Below are 22,852 nucleotides of genomic sequence, written 5' to 3' on the forward strand. Positions count from 1 at the left end.
AGATGGATCAGATTTGGGGGAGGCTGAGGCAGCTGGAAATGTGGGGCAGAATGCGGAAGAGGAGAGAGCATGCAAGGAGGGCTCCAGAGATCTCAGGTGCCCGCTTGAGTCTGTTGCTGAAAACTGAGCAGCACACACGCAGGGTGAAGCTCGCTGACGCTGGAGCACTGTAAAGCTGTATAACTCTCAGAGTTCTTGGGGAACTGGGAGACATGCAAGTTGACTGGACAGGGTGGAAAGAACTCTTGGATCAGCTGGACACTCCAGAGAACCCAGAAAAATTACGCCTTAGTAATGGGACAAGAAGTATTCTTAATGCCTACTAATTAATGTTAGCTCAGAGCTAGTAGGTAAAAATCCTCAAGAGGATTGGGTATTTTCCTATTGCCAACTCTCCATTATCTGGGTAATGGCCAGAGATGCATTTGGGCAAAAAATCTTCCAGAAGGGATTTAGTCTCTTACCCCAGAACCGAGCGAGGGTCTTGGATTTGACTGAGAGGCCAGGACTGTCTATAGTAGTGCCTCAGACAGGTCTCTGTTCACTAGACCTGGAGTTATTTGTTTTTCATTATTTAAATCAAAACAGATCTTAGTGGGATGGCTGTTGGTTTGAATTCTTGGGTTTGATCAATTAAATATAGACAGGGATTTCTGCCTATCACAACAAAACCTGAGATTACCTAGTATTCCCAGTATCCACCTTGCTGACTCTAAGAGTCAACATGCCCCTTTACTTCTGGCAGTTAACTACTTCCGCTAGATCCAGCCTTCCCTGGGCTACTACCATCACTTTCTGAGTTCGGGGAATCCATTTCATTTGTAATCTTTCCCACCTAAATCCTTAGCCCTTTCTAGAAGCCACTAAAGTGGTTAGTAACGACTGTGGGATACCCTTCACTAATCTTTTTCTTGTGTCAAGAGTGAAGATGTTACCGAATTACAATTCCGTGTGCCTGACGCACAGTGAAGCCAATCAATACTAAAACATTAGAGTTTGGAACAGATAAAGGTTTATCACAGGTTCATACAGAGAGGTGATGGGTGTCTCATGCCCTCAGAACCCCAAAGTTAGTGAAAGCTTTCAGCAAGTCCCTTTAAAAGCAAAAAGTGAGAGATGGGCGTGGTTAGCTGTTGCAGATTTCTTGGTGCCAGATCCTTTGCTCTTGAGGTCAGGTAACGATGTTGCCTTGAAATCTGTACCAAATGAATGTTATTCTCTGTCTCGATAAAAAAGGGCAAGGTCCAAGGCACAACTTTCATTCTCTAAGGTTCCAGTCCTGGCTAAGAGGAGTAGATCTCAGTTGGCAGCTCCTTTAGGGCCAGGTTCCCACACCTTGCCCAGCTGTCATCTCTAAGGGAGCCAGGCACCCAATCCCACTGGCCCTCAGTCTCCTCAGGCTGCCCAAGTTGGGGAGACCAGGTCTCACGGCCTGCAACCCAGGCAGACGACCACTGCTGTTACGTTGCAGAGACAGGGATGGGGGAGAGGTTCACTGTTGCTTCAAGGTCTGGGCCAAGACAGTCAAGGGCCTTAATCAGGGCTCTGGACCCTGCAGGATGTAGTCCCCAATCTGTTCCCTGGGTCCTCTAGCTCACCCACTGGCCCAAGGTTGGGTGAGCTGAAGGGCCTCCAGGAGAAGTCCTAAATCTGCCTCTTAACTCACTCTACGTGATGACCGTTACACCACTGACTCTTGGCTGAATCACTTCTCTAGTAGTCTCTCATTGAGGGTTACTTGTGGGCAGGACCCACTGTGGCACTGACCAGTAGCTGAGCAGGACAACCAGCAGTTGCTCATGGACAGTTGGTTGCTTGTGGGCAGGGCCCTGAGGACCGACCAATGGCTGAGCAAGACCTGTTGCCTAGTAATGGGGTGTGGTGTAATGAGGCACAGCAATGGGTGCCTGCTAAGGGCTGGGCTTCAGTTCGGTTCAGTTCAGTCGCTCAGTCGTGTCCGACTCTTTGCGACCCCATGAATCACAGCACGCCAGGCCTCCCTGTCCATCACCAACTACCAGAGTTCACCCAAACTCATGTCCATAGAGCTGGTGATGCCATCCAGCCATCTCATTCTCTATTGTCCCCGTCTCCTCCTGCCCCCAATCCCTCCCAGCGTCAGAGTCTTTTCCAGTGAGTCAACTCTTCGCATGAGGTGGCCAAATTATTGGAGTTTCAGTTTTAGCATCAGTGCTTCCAATGAACACCCAGGATTGATCTCCTCTAGAATGGACTGGTTGGATCTCCTTGGCTGGGCTTATCCTGCTCTTTTACAGAGTCTTCTGGGCCCAGTCAAGAGACCTGGTAAAAGCAGTGTGTTAAATGAATAAACGTTTCATATAGTTTGAATAAAGAATAATGGTGAGAGGATAGCATCTTTCCCATGCATGCGTGCTAAGTCACTTCAGACATGTCCAACTCTTTGCAACCCTATGGGCTGTAGCCTCTCAGGCTGTTCTCTCCATGGGATTCTCCAGGCAAAAATACTGGAGTGTGTTGCTGTTTATTCCTCCAGGGGATCTTCCCAACCCAGGGATTGAACCCACATCTCTTACATCTCCTGCACTGACAGGCAGGTTCTTTACCACTAGCGCCACTTGGGAAGCCTGTCTTTCCCATGGGATTTCCTTATTCCAAGATCCGCCCCATACGGTCAGAACCATTTTCATACTGGGCATTGCAATTTAGCTTTGTAATAGCACGTTGCCAGTGCAGCCCTTAGCACACAGCCCTTGCTGTGCGCCATTACCTGGACCCCTCCCACAAGCAACCAACTGTCAATGAGTGACTGTTGGTTGTCCTGCTCAGCCATTGGTTGACACCACAATAGGCCCCTCCCAAAAGCAGCCAGCTGTCAGCGAGCAGCCGTCAGTGGGCCATTCAGCCAACCATCTGGGGAATGGTGGTCATCTGGTATAGAGTGAGGTAAGAGGTGAATCCTGGCCTCCCCTGCAGCCCTCCAGTTCACCTGGCCTCAGGTCAGTGAGTAAGCTGGGAGGCCCAGGGAACAAACTGGAGGCTGTTTCCAGCAGGGCTCCAGAGCCCTCATCAACCCACTGAATTTGGCCCAGGTCTTGAGGCAGCAGTGAACATCTTCCCTGTCCCTACCTATGGGACCTGGTGGGGGCCTGCCGCTGCCCCTCCTCTGCCCGCCTTGAGCGGCCTAAGAAATCTGAGGGCCAGTTGTGTCCTGGGAGCCTGGCTATGGATGGGCGGTATCAGGGGACTTGGCCCTGAGAGAGCTGCCAACTGAGATCTGTCTGTTTTTGCCAGGACCAGGACCTCAGAGGAGGAAAGTTGTGCCTTGGGACCTGGCCGTTTCTTGTCAGAACAGGTAGTACCGTTCATTTGGGGGAGATTTACAGGAATATCGTTACCTGGCCATAATCTGACCTCCAGACTGACACCACGAAGTTGGCAACAGCTAACCAGGTCTTTCCCTCACCTTTCCTAGAAAAGGGCTTTGCTGAAGGCTTTTGGAGAGTTTAGGGTTTTTGAGGCATGGACCGTCCATCTCCTTGCACAGCCGTCAATAAACCTTTCTCTGTTCCAAACTGACATTTTGGTATTGTTTGGCCACACTGAGTGTCAGGCACACAAACTTGCTTTTCAGCAACGGTTTCAGTCAAGCACCATTATCTGTCATAGTAACTTAATGCCAATTTGTAATTTTAGTTGTTTAAGAACCATTTCCATACAGTGTTTATAATTTTCATATTAATACACATTTAAAGAACATCTGAATAAAAATCATTTAAGGCATACTGGATAGCTGAATTTTTACCCTTTAAAAATACTCCAAATATTGCTCAAGGTTGAGGAATACCGACTAGCCTGTGTTCTTAATTCTGGGCCCAGTTAATAAAGTTGGTTGTAGGTTCTAAAGTGCTATAATACTTAATTCTTTGTGGTTGAATTTTAATGAATTAGGATTCAGATATCCACATCTCTCTTCTCCTGTTCCTCATTACTGCATCACCAAATGCTTTTCATCAATATGTATTCTATAATTGTCCTTGATTCTTTTATAGGATTCAGAATTTTCTTGTGTGTGTGTGTGCGCCTTTGTACATGTTTTACACACCTGGGAGGTTTTTTCATTACCAAAATTTATTTATCTCTGTTTGTGGTTTTAAGATCTTAAGGAATGTTTTCCCCAGGAACAGCTACCCTAGAGTAGGTTTTAAAAATGAATACTAGATGTTAACCATTCAGATAGTTGTTTCTGATTTAATCTTTATTCGAAGTTCTAGATACAAATCTTTGGTTTATGGAGTGCAGCTGGATTTGCTTTTCTTCCTGTGACTCACCAGTGTCTTCTCAAAGCCTTTCATTTTTTTGTCTATTTTTGTGCACTGAAACTTCATTTTAACAAATATTTAAAAATAACTTTAAAAATTACCATTCTCTTGGAAACTCCTTGGAAGTTTATTTAGTTTGCTCCAGAAATTTTTTTTTTTAAGCAAACTGATTTGGTTTTATTTCCAGAATTGTGAGGCTGCAGTTACTTCTAGTGAATATTATGTCATATTCTAAAAACTTAGCAGTGTGTTTTGAATGTTTCAAGCATTGATAATTTGCATAAGCATATTCTTTATAGTGTTTAATTATTACAGGGCTTTGTGACAGGTACTTTCTGTATCTTAAATGGTTCAATTCAGTTCAGTCGCTCAGTCGTGTCCGACTCTTTGCGACCCCATGAATCACAGCATGCCAGGCCTCCCTGTCCATCACCAACTCCCAGAGTTCACTTAAACTCATGTGCATCGAGTCGGTGATGCCATCCAGCCATCTCATTCTCTGTCGTCCCCGTCTCCTCCCGCCCCCAATTCTTCTAGTATCAGACTCTTTTCCAGTGAGTCAACTCTTCGCATGAGGTGGCGAAAGTATTGGAGTTTCAGTTTTGGCATCAGTCCTTCCAATGAACACCCAGGATCGATCTCCTTCAGAATGGACTGGTTGGATCTCCTTGCAGTCCAAGGGACTCTCAAGAGTCTTCTCCAGCACCACAGTTCAAAAGCATCAATTCTTCGGCGATCAGCTTTCTTCACAGTCCAACTCTCACATCCATACATGACCACTGGAAAAACCATAGCCTTGACTAGACGGACCTTTGTTGGCAAAGTAATGTCTCTGCTTTTTAATATGCTATCTAGGTTGGTCATAACTTTCCTTCCAAAAAGTAAGCGTCTTTTAATTTCCTGGCTGCAATCAGCATCCGCAGTGATTTTGGAGCCCCCAAAAATAAAGTCTGACACTGTTTCCACTGTTTCCCCGGTTAAATATCACCAAATAAATGAAATTTATTTTATCCTCAATAATAGTGGCTTCACACATCTTCATCAACATTTCTTTGTAACTTTAGGCTGTTTCTTTTATATTACTATGTATTTAAAAGAATGTCATTTGCTAGGACTAATACTAGCAAAGCTTTTATTAAAAACATTTTTATGTAGTTGTATTATTTTTAAGTATTATTTATTTTTTCATGTGCTTATTATTCCATAGTACCCCTGATTAAAAACAAGCGTGACTATATGACCTTATAGTGTCCCTGGTATGATTTTATGAGTACGTAGAAAAGAGCCCCAGAAATAAACATCTAGAGATTAGTGGTCCTGGCCCCAGCATTTTAACCTAACTTTAAAAATACTTATAGATGTACCTGGGCAACTTACGGAAAAACTGAGATGGAGCTTTTCCATCCTCAATGACTTTTACTGTTTCATAGCATATGTTAAACGGAGAAGGCACTGGCAAGCCACTCCAGTACTCTTGCCTAGAAAATCCCATGGCTGGAGGAGCCTGGTAGGCTGCACTTCGTGGGGTCGCTAAGGGTCGGACACGACTGAGCAAGTTCACTTCCACTTTTCACTTTCACACATTGGAGAAGGAAATGGCAACCCACTCCAGTGTTCTTGCCGGGAGAATTACAGGGACGGGGGAGCCTGGTGGGCTTCTGTCTATGGGGTCACACAGAGTCGGACACGACTGAAGTGACTTAGCAGCAGCAGCAGCATATGTTAAAAAATTAATTTCTTGATATTGAATGTTTGTTAGAATAATCGTTTGTTAAATGGTCAGGGTAATGTCTCTTGCCCCATAAAAGGGTAGTCCTGGGAGCTTCATAGTTTATTTTTTCTTGAAACTTTATTGAATTTCTGTTTATTTATGTGTCGTTTTCCAGTGAAGAATTTCTTTTAAATTCCTGGTTGATACTATCCTGCCACCTGTTTGCTGCTTGTTCCACTTTCATTTAGTGGTGGGTTGGGGAAAGCATATGGATTTTAATTTTAACTTGGAATTTCAAATAATTTTGTTTAATTTAATTAATTACAGTGAGAGCAGAATATTTTGTAAGGACCACTGCAGTGAGGGAGGCAGTACTGGCTGAGGTTTAGAGAAGAGCATGGGCTTGTGAGCTAACCAATACCCAAATTTGAATTCAAGTACTGCTATTTCCTGGCTGTGTGAACTGCAGAATATTTTGAGCCTTGTTACCTCACCTGTAAAAGAGATGACATTATTATTATTCACAAGATTGTAATGAGGATTACAGCAGACAGCACTCAAAAATGTTTAGCTCAAATGCTCTATAAACGTCGCTGCTGTTATTAGCTATTATTTGTGCCCAGTCATTTTTTTTTCTGTGATTTTAGATTGGTTTTTTTCCCCCTGTTGCCTGTGTTTACTTGAAGGATAGTTTTAGGAACCCAGAGAGATATTTCAGATGAAAATTCTTTGAAAGGTATACTGCACTGTACAAATATAAGGTGGAAGTGGCGTATTATGACTGTTATTATTAGAAACAGCAGTTGAAGCTGTTTAATATAGTAGAAGGAGCATAATTTTGGAAGCAGATTGACCTGTTCAGACATGGCTTATGTCATTTACCAGCTGCTGTTGGACAAGTTGACTACTCAGAGCTTCAGTTTTCTCATCCCTGAAAATGAGAATAATAATGCCTATCTTGTGGAGTAATGATAATACCTGTCCTGTTGTGAGGCTTGAATGAAAGGCCTAGGGGGACAACAGTTTCTTTCCCTGTTTCTAAGTGGAGAATGGGAAATGTCCCTAGCAAAAACAAATATCCTTTCTAAAGCAAAATACAGATTAATTTTGGGTTAGAGTTGGTTATGTTTTCATTAATGAATTGCAAATAAAATAGGATCAACCAGTGGGTTAGGTAGATAACAAATGGGTTAGAAGGATGAAGAAAGTAGGGGTACTGGTTAACCTGTGGCCCTGAATTAGATTTTAGAATTTGAAATGGTTTAGTATAAAGAAAGGAATTCAAGCTAGGAATACAGTTGGCTGCTGTGAGTGTGTTATAAACCAGACAAAGTAGAAAATAAGGAGCCAAGAGATCTGTTAGCTGGGAGAGAATAATATATGTCAAGATCTCTTAATTCTAGGTCATTTTAGCAATGAGTAAGGTATTATCTCTCTCTCTTTTTAAAAACTCTTGCCAATAATAAAGGAGAAACGTCTGGGGATGGTAGAGCTCACAAAACTTTCTTTTGGGGTTTATCTGTATGCAGGTCAGGAAGCAACAGTTAAAATTGGACATAGAACAACAGACTGGTTCCAAATAGGAAAAGAAATACGTCAAGGCTGTATATTGTCACCCTCCTTATTTAACTTATATGCAGAGTACATCATGAGAAACGCTGGGCTGGAAGAAGCACAAGCTGGAATCAAGATTGCTGGGAGAAATATCAATAACCTCAGATATGCAGATGACACCACCCTTATGGCAGAAAGTGAAGAGGAACTAAAAAGCCTCTTGATGAAAGTGAAAGAGGAGGGTGAAAAAGTTGGCTTAAGGCTCAACATTCAGAGAACAAAGATCATGGCATCTGGTCCCATCACTTCATGGGAAATAGGTGGAGAAACAGTGAAAACAGTGTCAGACTTTATTTTTCTAGGCTCCAAAATCACTGCAGATGGTGATTGCAGCCATGAAATTAAAAGATGCTTACTCCTTGAAAGGAAAGTTATGACCAACCTAGATAGCATATTAAAAAGCAGAGACATTACTTTGCCAACAAAGGTCCATCTGGTCAAGGCTATGGTTTTTCCCGTGGTCATGTATGGATGTGAGAGTTGGACTGTGAAGAAAGCTGATCGCCGAAGAATTGATTCTTTTGAACTGTGGTGTTGGAGAAGACCTTGAGAGTCCCTTGTACTGCATGGAGATCCAACCAGTCCATTTTAAAGGAGATCAGTCCTGGGTGTTCATTGGAAGGACTGATGCTAAAGCTGAAACTCCAATACTTTGGCCACCTCATGCGAAGAGTTGATTGGAAAAGACTCTGATGCTAGGAGGGATTGGGGGCAGGAGGAGAAGGGGACGACAAAGGATGAGATGGTTGGATGGCATCACCGACTCGATGGATGTGAATTTGAATGAACTCTGGGAGTTGGTGATGGACAGGGAGGCCTGGCGTGCTGTGATTCATGGGGTTGCAAAGAGTCGGACACGACTGAGTGCCTGAACTGATGCTCTTTTCCGTGGGTAAATTATCTGCTATCTGTTTAAGCAGTCATTGCTGCTACTGGAGTCATATGACCACTTATACATCACAGTAGTTAGAGGTCTAAGACAAGTTTTTAGATATGGCAGTGCCCACTCTAGCTTTATGAATTATGAGCAAGGTGTCTAGTTCTAAAAATGCCTATCAAATATTGACCTCTCACTGGCTAGTATTTTTTTTAAAGCTTCCTACACATTGATAGATTCTACCCTTCTATGATGTGGGGTCAGAGACTCCTTCCTGTGTTCTGTAGGGTACAGTTTGACCTGTGCATGGCAAAACATCCCTTCCTTCTCTAGTCACTTGGCACTCCCCTCTTTCCACCCTAGGCAATAGCCATAGAAGATAAACCATCTACATTCGTATTTGGTTACGCATTGCTTCACCTTGAGGACTCAAATGTTAGCTCTTTTGCTGAGCATTCTCTGATTTCTCCAGGTTAAATGTTTTGCTCATCCTCTACCTTTCATTCTCTTCAAAAAATTGGAAGCTGGGACACTATTGAGCTTGCATTTTCCATTGTCTTAGTCTTCTGGTGTCAAGTGGTGGCTGCCTTAGACTGGGCATGTACACTTTAAATATATACAATTATATTTGTCAATTATTCCTCAATAAAACTGAGGGGAAAAAAAGATTGGGCTCATGTTTTCCAGTTTACCATTCAAGATTCTCTAGCTGCAGCTGGCCACTTCAGAGATTAATTGGCCTATCAGGCTCCTTTATTTTGATTTAGGTACAAGTATTTCTAAGACTGAAAGAGATTGTTTTGTCTTTATATTCATATTGCTTGGCATATATTTGACACAGAAAACCTTTCCTAACCAGATGCCTTTTTCTGACCTTTTTGCCTTACTCATCAATTTAATTAGATCATGGGTGTTTATCTTACATATTATTCTTCATAGCATAGAATGTCATGGTTGAAGATAGTGATCAACTCTGCCTGAAGACAGAGAAGGAAAAATAATGCACTTAAATTGTAGCAGAGCTGATTACAATTAGGTAGAGAAACTTTTTCCTAGCTATGACATTTTTTAGGAATGAGTTACCATGAGAGGCTATTGCATCCTTTTATTTTGAAATCTTCCATGGGATTGGCATGTACCTTCTTGAAGGCAGAAAAAGAAGAATTAAATTCCTTACGAGTCTAGTGATATTCAGAATGACTCGGAAAATTTTTACTATATTTAATATATAGTATGAAAATATACTAGCTTTAAGACTATAGGTTTAGACAGAATTTGAGAACAGATTATAATCAGAAGGTGCACAAATTCTGCAAAAAATATGGAATTTGTCATTCCATAATTTGCTCCTCTGTGAAAAACAGCTGCCTCCAAAGAATGCTTCTTCATACTGTTGGCAAATTAATTACAAATGCAGGGGACAATCTCTGTTTCGTATGATTGTGATTTGTAAAAATAATTTAGATGTATGCTATCCACAATTTTTTTTAAATGAAGTAGCAATCCTATATCTAAATCCTCATATTTTGACATTACATGTATGAGTGTCATAAGTTTAAATTCTGGAACTTCGAGACAAAATACAAGAAAGAGCTCATTTAGGATGGAATGGCAAACATTTCTAATTGGGAGGATCCTCATTTTGATTTCTGCCCTCCTGCCTCCACCCTTAACCAAAAACCAGAGCAAAACATCTGGAATTATTTAGGCACTATAAATATTCCTAAAAGAATGGACCCCTAATCATAAAACTTTTCTGGCACAGAACAATTCTCTTGAATAGATAGAAGTCATATGATTGGTAAAAGTATATTTGAATTCATGAAGGCTCCCACATGTCATGAGTACAGAGTTTGGGAGCACTGCGGGCCGACACTGATGGAGTTCATATGCTTTTAGAGAAAAGCAATCCTTTAAAATCCATTAGAGCGCAAGGGTTATTCCCTCAGCTTTTCCCTTAGATTCTTCCTCAGAAAGGTAGCTTATTTGTTAAATGATGGTTGTTTTACTTTCGAAGACATTTGCCAAAAGTATAAGTTTAGTTTTATTCTCTTTGCTGCAAGGAGAAAACAGTGCCCTTCCAAGTCCTTGTCTTTAGCCTCTGCTTTGTAGTTCTGTCCCGATAAATAAAGCAGAGGAGAGGAGGAATAATAGCTAAGACTTGAAAAAAAAATTAGTATCAGTTAAGGAGTGAACTTGAAAGGCATAGCTGTGATTCCAGCCAATATTCATTGACGATCTACTGTGTGTTAAAACATAGTAAAAGAGCTTCCTGTGCGTACTCAAGGAATTGGTGTCCTTTACGAAACTAGATGCAAGCATATGAGGTTTAAAGTGTGGCAGTCAGGAAGAAAGAATTATTATCATGGTAATTTTGAATAAAAATCAGCAGTTAACTGTGTGGGAGAATTTTAACTTGATGAGCCAGGGAAAAACTCTTGATGATTTTGACATATTTTAAATCCTCTTAATTCAGGCCTGTAAAATAAAAGCAAAAAAGTTTTTTAAATGCTGGAAGGGCATAGAGAGAGTGATGCCCTCTGAGATACTCACTATGAAAGCTGTTGCTGCTGCTGCTGCTAAGTCACTTCAGTCATGTCCGACTCTGTGTGACCCCACAGACGGAAGCCCACCAGGCTCCCCCGTCCCTGGGATTCTCCAGGCAAGAACACTGGAGTGGGTTGCCATTTCCTTCTCCAATGCATGAAAGTGAAAAGTGAAAGTGAAGTCGCTCAGTTGTGTCCGACCCTTAGCGACCCCACGGACTGCAGCCCACCAGGCTGCTCCATCCACGGGATTTTCTAGGCAAGAGTACTGGAGTGGCTTGCCATTGCCTTCTCCACACTATGAAAGCAGCGGTATTTTATTTTTAAGCTTAGACCTTCAAGCGGGTCTAAGCTTGAGGGAAAGAACATGCTCAAAGGAGCCATGTTTACTAGATAAACGTTAGCCTTCAACATATTAAGACAATAAGTCTTGGTAACTACATAGCATCAAGTAAGCTTTCAGATACTCTGAGCTTGATACAAATTACTGGAGTAAGGAGGTAAAAAACTTTCTTGGTATCTTCTTTCTTTCTTGTCCTTAGTACTAAAGTGCTTCTGTATTTCTCAAGATCATTAAGGAAGATATTATTATCATTATTGTCATTGTAGTCTTTTTCCCTTTCCCTGTCTTTCCTTTGCTATATCATAGAGTACACTTATCAGTATGTTTTATATCTATTTAAAAATATCTAAATCTGGACTCATTGCCATTTACAATTAAATATAAGTAGAGATGTAGAGATTATCACCTTCATGGGGAATGGGCATAAACAGTCCTTGGGTTGCATGGATTGTTTTCTAAAGCAAATCTGGCCAAGTTTTGTTTGTTTTTGGAATAGAAATGAAGGACATTTTTCTAGGAACCTAGTGGAATAATAACAAAAACCAAATGTTGCTGTACTGGGCAGGATGGTTTTATTTATTCTGTGACACTAAAAACATCAAGTAGGTTTCAGCATTATAATATATAAAAATTTCTAGTTGAAAAAACCTTTAGTATGCGTTATTTGATTTAAAAATTTTTTCATTTTTATATAAAATGAGACAGTATAGCAGATGACACCACTCTTATGGCAGAAAGTGAAGAAGAACTAAAGGGCCTCTTGATGAAAGTGAAAGAGGAGAGTGAAAAAGTTGACTTAAAGCTCAACATTCAGAAAACTAAGATCATGGCATCTGGTCCCATCACTTCATGGCAAATAGGTGGGGAAACAGTGGAAACAGTGGCTGACTTGATTTTTCTGGGCTTCAAAATCACTGCAGATGGTGATTGCAGCCATGAAATTGAAAGATGCTTACTCCTTGGAAGGAAAATTATGACCAACCTAGACAGCATATCAAAAAGCAGAGACATTACTTCGTCAACAAAGGTCCGTCTAGTCAAGGCTATGGTTTTTCCAGTAGTCACGTGTGGATGTGAGAGTTGGACTGTGAAGAAAGCTGATCGCCGAAGAATTGATGCTTTTGAACTGTGGTGTTGGAGTAGACTCTTGAGTCCCTTGGACTGCAGGGAGATCAAGCCAGTCCATCCTAAAGGAAACCAATCCTGAATATTCATTGGGAGGACGGATGCTGAAGCTGAAACTCCAATACTTTGGCCATCTGATGCAAAGAACTGACTCATTTGAAAAGACCTTGATGCTGGGAAAGATTGAAGGCAGGCAGACAAGGGGACAAAGAGAATGAGATGGTTGGATGGCATCACCAATTTGATGACTATGAGCTAGCTCCTGGAGTTGATGATGGACAGGGAGGCCTGGTGTGCTGCAGTCCATGGGTTCGCAAAAAGTCGGACACAACTGAGCAACTGAACTGAAGTGAATGATGATTTTGAGCATTTTCTCATGTGCTAATTTGCTATCTTAATATCTTGTGGTAAAGTGTCTCTTCAGGTCTTTTTGCCCGTATTAAGAAAGATCGTTTTCCTTTTGACTTTTTTCAAAAAATAGTTTTATTTATTTATTTTTGGCTGTCCGAGTCTTTGTTGCTGTGAGGGATTTTCTCTAGTTGCAGCGAGCGAGGGCTCCTCTTCACTGCAGTGCAAACGAAAGCTTCTCACTGCAGTGGCTTTTCTTTTGGAACATGTGCTTGAGGGCACGTTGGGCTCAATAGTTGTGGTTCCTGAGCTCTAGAGCACAGGCTCAATAGTTGGCACATGAGCTCAGTTGCTTCATGGTAATGTGGGAACTTCCGGGACCGTGGATGTAACCTGTGTCTCCTGTATTGGAAGGCAGATTCTTTACCACTGAACCACCAGGGAAGTTCATATTGTTTTCTTGTTGAGTTTGGAGAATCCTTTATACACTATGGATACAAAATCCTTTGGATTTGTGATTTGCAAATATTTTCTCCCAGTCTGTGGCTCATCTTTTTATCTTGTTAACGGGGTCTTTCACAAAGTAAAAGTTTTTAATTTTAATAAGTTCAATTATTGATTTTCTTTTCTTTTATGGATCAAGTTTTTGATGTGATGATTAAGAACACTTCCTAGCCCTGGGTCCAAAAGATATTCTATGTTTTCTTCTAAAAGCTTTGTAGTTTCATTTTTTATGTTTAAATTTGTGATTCATTTTGCACATGCTTTTATATATAGCTTAAGCTTTAAGTCAAGATTCATTTTTGTCTATGCATGTCCTGTTATTCCAAGATGATTTGTTGAAAAGATTCTCCTTCCTCCATTGAAATGATTTTGCATCTTTATAAACAATCAGTTGGTGCATTTGCATCGATCCATTTCTGGGTTACTTGTTCCATTGATCTATGTTTCTCTTCCTTTACCAGTACCACACTGTATTGATTACAGTGACCATATAGTAAGACTTTACATCAGATAGAGTGATTTTTCCTGCTCTTCTTTTTTGTAAATTTGTTTTCAAATAAGCTTCTCTGTCTGTGCTCAGTTAGTCATGACCAACTCTTTGTGACCCCGTGGATTGTAGCCTTCCAGGCTTTTCTGTCCATGGAATTTTCCCAGGCAAGTATACTGGAGTGAGTTGCTGTTTCCTGCTCCAGGGGTTCTTCCTGACCCAGGGATTGAACCTAAGTCTCTTGTGTCTTCTGCATTGACAGGCAGATTCTTTACCACTAGCGCCACCTGGGAAGGCTCAAGCTTGTTGTGATTATGGTGGCGGCCGCAAAACCCGGTACCTCCTCTTGCCAGTGTGTGGAACTGACTCTGACTGAGGCCAGGAGGAGGTGAGGTGATAGTGCTCTGTTGGGGTGAGGTTTTGAACATTCAGTTACGCCCAGGGTGGGAAGGAGAATTTTTAAGGAAATACAGATGCTCCTAATGTTAAACAGATACATGGCATCATTTAATATTATTTTTGTAGAAGATTTTCCTTTCATGATATCAATTCAAGACTATTATGTAGTGTTTAGAATGGTATTATCCTGCTTGAAAGCAAAGTAGTATATGGCTAAGTACTCAAGGACCTTTCTGTTGTTTTCATTTTATCCACTGTTGTCAGGGACTTGGTTTTAGGTTTCTATAGCAACCGCAGTCTGGACTACATAATGCCAACACTTTGTGTGCATGTGGTGTTAACTCTGATGCCTTCTACGCTACATGTGGCAGAGTTGCAGTTGCTATGGAGATCAACCTTTGACATGCTTGGTTGATAATGATGTTTCTCATATATGGATATTGCTGCTACGAGTTGACCAAGAGATGTGTAAGACTTTGCCAGTGATTTCTCTAGCTGAAAATATTGATCTCGGATTTTATTTAATTGTTTTAGTCTTTGTTGCCTTACATGGGCATTCTCTAGTTGTGGCGAGTGGGGATTATTCTTTGAAGTGCATGGGCTTGTTACGGAACACAGGCTTTAGGCATGTGGGCTTCAGTAGTTGCAGCACATGTGCTTGGTATTGCAGCTCATAAGCTTAGTAGTTGTGGCACATGGGCTAAGTTGCTCACTGTTATATGGAATCCTGGACGAGGGATCAACCTGTGTCCCCTGCATTGGCAGGCAAATTCCTATCCACTGCGCCACCAGGGAAGTCCTTCAGTCTCAAATTTTAAAACTCCTAAATTACGCATTTGCTCACAAACCTACTAAAGTATGTGTGTTTTATCTCATTTTTTAATGTATAAGCTTGCTACTTGGAAAATTGAGGGGAAATACAGTTTTAAAGAATACACTGTAAGTGATAGTCTATACTGTTTTTAAAACATTTCACAAAAAATCGAAGACTAAATATCTTACGTAGTTTTAGTAATATAATAAAATCAGTTGTTAATAGAAAATGAGGGAAGAACAATTTTTCTTACTGATTGCTCTTATTTAAATATGAGTCCTCAAGGTAATAGCTATAAGAAACTTTTTCTTGAAGTACAGTATCTCTAAAGAGATATTATTCCTTTGAAGTCCACAAATGAAAACCATTGAGGAAAAAGAGGAAGTGACTTTATTTTTTCTTTTCCTTTGACAGTATCAGTTCAACTAGACACAACTCTCAGTCTTAAATTTAAGACAAGTTGTCATTGAGTATTTTCATTTTCAGAATTCTTGAAAGAAATGTAGTTTTAGATAGGTAAACATTCCTGTTTTGGGTTAGGGAAACTTGTCAGTCATGAGCAGATATATAAAAACAGTGATTCTCAACCCTGGCCGCACAGTAGTTTGCAAGACTTTTAAAAGTATTGATGTTTGAGCCTAAAAAAGTTAAATGAGAATCTCTGGGAATGGGAAGAAAGCATGGCATTCATATTCTTTTTTTTTTTTTCTTAAAGCTGATTACTTGATATAGGCATACTCGTTTTATTGTTCTTTGCTTTATTGTACTTTCCAGATATCACAAATTGAAGGTTTATGGAAACCCTGTGTTGAGCAAGTCTTCTCAGCACCATTTTTCCAATAACATTTGTTTACTTTGCATCTCTGTGTCACATTTTGATAATTCTTGCAGTATTTCAAACTTTTTCATTATTATTTTTATGGTGATCTGTGATCAGTGAGCTATGATGTTGCTATTGCAAAAAGATTATGACTTGCTAAAGGATCAGGTGATGGTTAGCATTTTGTAGCAATAAAGTGCTGTTTAATTAAAGTATGTACATTGTTGTTTACACCTTATGCTGTTACACACTTGATAGACTAAGTATAGTGTAAACATAACTTTAACATAACTTTTATATATAGTGAGAAACCAAGAAATTTGTGTTACTTGCTTTATTGCAATATTCACTTTATTGTGATGGTTTGGAACTGAATCTGCAATATCTCCGAGGTGTGCCTATACTGATACGCAGCCAGAGTTAAGAACCACTGCAGCAGAGTAAGTTTTTCATCTGGAATCTTAATTTTAGCTAAATTTGTATATTAGAATGCATCAATAGAAGTAATTTGAACATTGCAGAAAGTTTAGAAAGGGCAACCTTACCATCTATTTTTTCTGTTGTTGTAACAGATTACCACAAATTTAGTGGCTTAAAATAACACAAGTTTATTATCTGACTTTTTGAAGGTTAGAAGTCAGAAATGAATCTCATGGGGATAAAATCAAGGTGTCAGCAGAACTGAATTCCTTCTGGAGACTAGGGCTAGTCCATTCCTTATCTTTTCCAACTTCTAGAGGCTGCCCATTTTCTTCAACTGTGGTTGTGGTCCATCATTCCAACCTGTGCCTCTGTTGTGATATCTCCTTTTCAGAGTCAGCTCTTCTGACTGCCTCTTCTAAGGACTCTTGTGATTATGTTGGGCCTATCCAGATAATCCAGGACAATCTCCTCATCTCAAAATCCTTAACTTAATCACATCTGCAGAGTTCTTGTTGCCAAGTAAAATAGCAGTCACAGGTTATAGACATTAGGACCTGGACATCTTTGGATGGTGGTCTTAGGGGGAGGGGTAGTTATTCAGTGTATCATACTAGCTTAACATGATTATCCCTTTGGTGTTTTCCTTCTTAGTTTTTAATATGCATATGTTTAATTTAAATGTGATCACCTTACATATAGTTTTCTAGCCTTTTCTACTTAGTTTATCATAATCATCACATAAAATGGCTACACAATATTCCATCTATGATTATACCATATTTTATATTGTACCTTTATTGTCGAGTTTTTGTTGTTTCAGATTTTTATTGCTGATATAGATGAAGCTGTGATAAATATTTTTGTTTATTAGATTCCATGATGTGGGAATACAGAACTAAAACATTTTTATACTGCCAAATTCAAAATGCCTAATTATATTTTTAAAGAGTTCTGATCAACTTATTACAAGAAATAATCACAATATATGAGAGCTGACTCACTGGAAAAGATCCTGATGCTGGGAAAGATTGAAGGCAGGAGGAGAAGAGGACGACAGAGGATGAGATGGTTGGATGAGATGGTTCATCATTGGCTTGATGAACATGAGTTTGAGCAAACTCCAGGAGACAGTGAGGGACAGGGAAGCCTGGTGTGCTGCAGTCTGTGGGGTTGCAAAGAGTTGGACATGACTTAACAACATGACTGTACAACAGTGTGAGAGTATGAATGTTGCTGTATTTTTGCCAATATTGGTTATTATAATTTTTAAAAAAGACTTTTTATTAGATATATAGAAAAATGTTGCCCTGATTTAATTTACTTGAACTTGTTTTTTATGTTTCTGTTTATTTGTTTATCTTTGTATGTCTTGTTCATTTATTTCTTATGGTCTGAGTTTCTTATTATTAATACTTTTGAGGTTTTTATACAGTGGATTTATTTTATGTATTCAGTTCAGTCACTCAGTCGTGTCCGACTCTTTGCGACCCCGTGAATCACAGCACGCCAGGCCTCCCTGTCCATCACCAACTCCTGGAGTTCACTCAAACTCATGTCCATCGAGTTGGTGATGCCATTCAGCCATCTCATTCTCTGTCGTCCCCTTCTCCTCCTGCCCCCAATCCCTCCCAGCATCAGAGTCTTTTGCAGTGAGTCAACTCTTCGCATGAGGTTACAAATGCTTTTTTTTTTTTTTGAAACTATGGCTCTTTATTTTCACAGGGACAGTTCAAAGGAAATATCAGTAGCTTTTAATGTGAAAAAAGAAAAAAAAGCACCACCCCTACACAAACACTCTCCTTGAGAACTCACATCTGTTATCAGAAGCCTGGTTAAAGGATTCACAGTTTAGAAAGGAAATACAATGCAGATTTCTCTAGACAGCAGTTATTAAAGAAGTTTGGGGGTAAGAATTTTAAAGTTAGCTTGGTGGGCTTATTTCCCAGGCTCAACGTGATTTGGAAGAGGTGTCACAGAGCTAGGTATAGGGTAATGGGACAGTGGTCACTGCCCAGAGCCTTAGAATGGATTTTACTGTCACACAATGCAGGCAACAGAGACTGAGATAACAAAAAATAATCAAGGCGCCAACCAACGTTTTTGGATCGCGCATTCATCATATAGGTCCAAAAGGTGTAGGCATAGGCCGTGTTGGGGTAGAGGTGCCGGAAACTGTCAGTGAGTGGCACAGCCTGCAGCAATTCCCCGAAGCCCTGCTGCTCTTGTGGAGTGAAGCCAGCATTCTTTTTATTTCCCTTTGGGTTGCGAAGGTCAATTTCTTAATGAGCCATGTTGAGGTCCCCACATAGCACAAGGGGCTTGCGGGATGCCAAACCCTTCAGGAATTTGCGAAAGGCTTCATCCCAGCGCTGGCGATACTCCAGGCGCACCAGACCTCGGCCTGCATTAGGCACATAGGCTGTCACCAGCACAAATGCATCATATTCAGCCACAATCACTCGGCCTTCCTGATCATGTTCTTCCTCACCATTACTGATGGGATAATCCAGACAGTTCTTGAAGTTCAACTGGTAGTTTGTTCTCTGAACATTTGGTCTCTTGGAGGCACAGGATGTCTGGGGCTTCTTCCTTTACCCAATCTAAACCTTTCTTAATCCATGCTCGAAGCCCATCCACGTTCCATGAGCAGATCTTGAGTGTGGCTGATTTGCCACTGGGTGAGGTTTTCTGATTTGGGGGGGTCTTCATAGAGAACTGCGCCCTCTCCTACTTCCTCTTTTTCGGTCTTTTTTGCTCCTGCCTTACTCTTCTTTACCTCTGGCTCAGTCTTGGGCTCTTCCACGTCTTCGACCACCGCTCCCTTTTTCCCACGTTTGGGCATCACTGTAATGTACGCCCTTCTGCACCAGTTCCACTTCGCCCACTGAAGCAGTATTTTGATCGCGTTGCCTGCTTCGGTCCCTGCCTGCCTCCTCCTTAACCCAGCACAAAGAATGGAGCACGCTCACAAATGCTTTTTTAAACACATTTTAAAATTTTAGATTTTCATATATGTGTTTCCTTTGTGATTTTTCTGTGCTTAAGTTTTTCTGTCTAGCAGAGAGGTTTGTGGTAAATATTCAGCCTTATTTTCTTTGACTTCTTTCATCATTTAGTCACTGCCCTCAGTGAATTGCCAGCAAGCTAAGAAGTTTGGAGACTCATGAGTCCAAACTTACTGTATGACTTACTGTATGAAAGCAAGTAGCAAGTTAATTTGGTTCCATTCACATAATTTATCAAAATTGGAGACAAAATTTTAAAAGGACTAGAGAAGAATCTAGCAATTTTAGGGCATTCCTAAGATGTTTATTGCCCTTCACTGAAAGGTTTACTCACCATGCCTGTCATGTTGTATTTTCATGCAGATAATTGAGAATTATAGTGAGCTATCTTAGTCCATGATAAACAGACAGAATGCACTTTAATTACATTCTAATTTATTATCTGGTGAAAGTACCTTGCTAACAAATCAACCCGGATATGACTTATTGGATAGCCTTTGCACTTAGAGGATAATCAGTCTGTAATCATAAACAACATGAACCGTTCATCTTCTAGATTGCTGTTATATTTATTACCCTCAAATGCCTATGCCCAGTTTCTTTCCTGTTTGTTTCCCATTTCATGGCTCATGTACCCCCACTCAGCCTACTGTAAGTTGGTGGAATCCTGTGCCTACAAATTCTTTTTCTTGAAATAAGGTTTAGGCCCATGCCTGGGAGGGAATTCTGTCACTTTACTATAGGGATAGAATGCATTCCCCCCAGTAACAGTAAATAGAATAAACTGTTACCATAATATACTAATATGTGATTTATTCCTTGCTGCCCTGCTGAAAACTAGCAATTCTGATTCTAGAATGAAATAAAAACTGTCCCCCCTAGAATAGGCATCGCATCCTTTAATATCCTCTATTACTGCCCACTAGTTTCAAAAAAGAGATATGCAGATTAAACTGAAACAGCTCCTGTTTCTTTTGAGACAGCCTTATGTAGGAAATTGGTATTAGGGAGTAGATTTTACCAAGTGAATGCATTTCTCTGATGCAGTACCTTCTTAAATTCTACCACTTAAGGCTGATGGCAGGATGAACAGCCAATGGCACCAGTTCCCAGAATAATTTAGAAGTTTGTTATTAGTTCCACAGAATAATTGAGAAGCATTACATTTCCTTGGTTGACCCAAATATATTTGAATACCCCCATGTTAGGGTGAACATTGGAGTGGACTAGAGTGTGGGGGTACAATACAGTGTAGAACAATCTGAAGAAAATTATAATCAGCCTCCTTGATGTAGTTACAATAGAGAGTTGTTAATTGCCTTTTTAAATTTCAGATACCCTTTTTTCTTTCTTTTCTACTTCTACCTTAATGATTTTAGTTGAATCTACTGATCCTGTTTGGTATCTTTAGCATCCAAAGAAAATAAGAATCCTAATTTGAGAGTATCCTCTTTTAATGAACAAGGATCTTATACCTAGAAGAGATCTCATCAGTGCTTTTTGCTTTATAACACAGTTAATGTGCCTATATCATGCAGCTGGTATATGGTGAGGGGATCTGGAACTCCTGCATGTTAGTGCTATGATCTTTTTGTTTCCATTCTTGGTCCAGATTTGTGCCGTAGGAAGCATTATTATGAACAAAGCTAGTGGAGGTGATGGAATTCCAGCTGAGCTACTTAAAATCCTAAAAGATGATGCTGTTAAAGTGATGTATTTATTATGCCAGCAAATTTGGAAAACTCAGCAGTGGCCACAGGATTGGAAAAGGTCAGTTTTCATTCCAATCTCAAAGAAGGGGAATGCCAAAGAAGGTTCAAACTGCTGCACAATTGCGCTCATTGCACATGCTAGCTCAAGATCCTGCAAGCTAGGCTTCAGCAGTACGTGAACCGAGAACTTCCAGATGTACAAACTGGGTTTAGAAAAGGCAGAGGAACCAGAGATCAAATTGCCAACATCCGTTGGATCATAGAAAAAACAAGGAAATTCCAGAAAAACGTTTACTTTTGTTTCATTGACCACACTAAAGCCTTTGACTATGTGGATCACAACAAACTGTGGAAAATTCTTAAAAGAGACGGGAATACCAGACCACCTTACCTGCCTCCTGAGAAATCTGTATGCAGGTCAAGAAGCAACATTTAGAACTGGACATGGAACAACAGACTGATTCCAAATTGGGAAAGGAGTATGTCCAGGCTGTTTATCATCACCTTGCTTATTTAACTTATATGCGGGGTGAAAGTGAAAGTCACTCAGTCGTGTCCAGCTCTTTGCGACCCCATGGGCTATACAGTGCATGGAATTCTCCAGGCCAGAATACTGGAGTGGGTAGCCGTTCCCTTCTCCAGGGGATCTTCCCAATGCAGGGATCGAACCCAGGTCTCCCACATTGCAGGCAGATTCTTTACCAGCTGAGCCACCAGGAAAGCCCTATGTGCAGAGTATGTCATGTACATAGTATGCTGAATGAAGCACAAGCTGGAATCAAGATTGCTGGGAGAAATATCAGTAGCCTCAGATATGCAGGTGACACCATCCTAATGGCAGAAATCAAAGAGGAACTAAAGAGCTTTTTGATGAAAGTGAAAGAGGAGAGTGAAAAAGCCAGCTTAAAACTCAACATTCAAAAAACTAAGATCATGGCATCCAGTCCCATTATTTCATGGCAAATGGATGGTGAAACAATGGAAAGGCTTTTTTTTCTTCATCTCCAAAATCATTGTGTATGGTGACTGCAGCCATGAAATTAAAAGACACTTGCTCCTTGGAAGAAAAGTTATGACAAACCTAGACAACGTATTAAAAAGTAGAGACATCACTTTGCTGACAAAGGTCCATATAGTCAAAGCTGTGGTTTTTCCAGTAGTCATGTATGGAAGTGAGATTTGGGCTATAAAGAAGAATGAATGCTTTTGAACTGTGGTGCTGGAAAAGACTCTTGAGAGCCCCTTGTACTGCAAGGAGATCAAATCAGTCAATCCTAAAGGAAATCAACCCTGAATATTCATTGGAAGGACTGATGCTGAAGCTGCTGCTCCAATCCTTTGGGCACCTGATGCAAAGAGCCGACTCATTGGAAAAGACCCTGATGCTGGGAAAGATTGAGGACAGGAGGAGAAGGGGTGACAGGATGAGAAGGAGAAGGGGTAGAAGGATGGCATCTCTGACTCAATGGAGATGAGTTTGAGCAAACTCCAGGAGATAGTGAAGGTCAGAGAAGCCTGGCATGCTCATTCTATGGGGTTGCTGAGTTGGATATGATTGAGCGACTAAATAAAAACAGTGTTCATGGGATTCTCAAGTCAGGAATACTGAAGTTGTTTGCCATTCCCTCCTCCACTGTCTGAATATTAGAAAAGAATTAAGAATAATTCTTACCCTAACTTCCTACCAGTATCCTTACTTTCCTACCAGGGAAGTCTGTATGCTTCTGTTAGGACTAACCAAAAGATTAAGCACAATTGGGATTTGGGGATGAAGTTGAAGGAGGGAGAGAGTGCAATCTTGAAAAGATGCAGAAGCAAGTATT

At 40.6% G+C, this 22,852-nt stretch overlaps 1 protein-coding gene and 1 pseudogene across 2 annotated transcripts in view; one reads left to right on the plus strand and one right to left on the minus strand.

The window, feature by feature from the left end:
- Positions 1-22,852, plus strand: part of PDSS2 (decaprenyl diphosphate synthase subunit 2) — a 286,538-nt gene that overhangs the window by 15,444 nt on the left and 248,242 nt on the right. The window lies entirely within an intron of this gene.
- On the minus strand, positions 18,023-19,234 carry LOC129561146 (DNA repair nuclease/redox regulator APEX1 pseudogene; annotated as a pseudogene).

Source organism: Moschus berezovskii, chromosome 10 (assembly GCF_049115385.1).
Source record: "Moschus berezovskii isolate FMDL1 chromosome 10, NW_MosBer_1.0, whole genome shotgun sequence".
Classification (NCBI taxonomy): Eukaryota; Metazoa; Chordata; class Mammalia; order Artiodactyla; family Moschidae; genus Moschus; species Moschus berezovskii.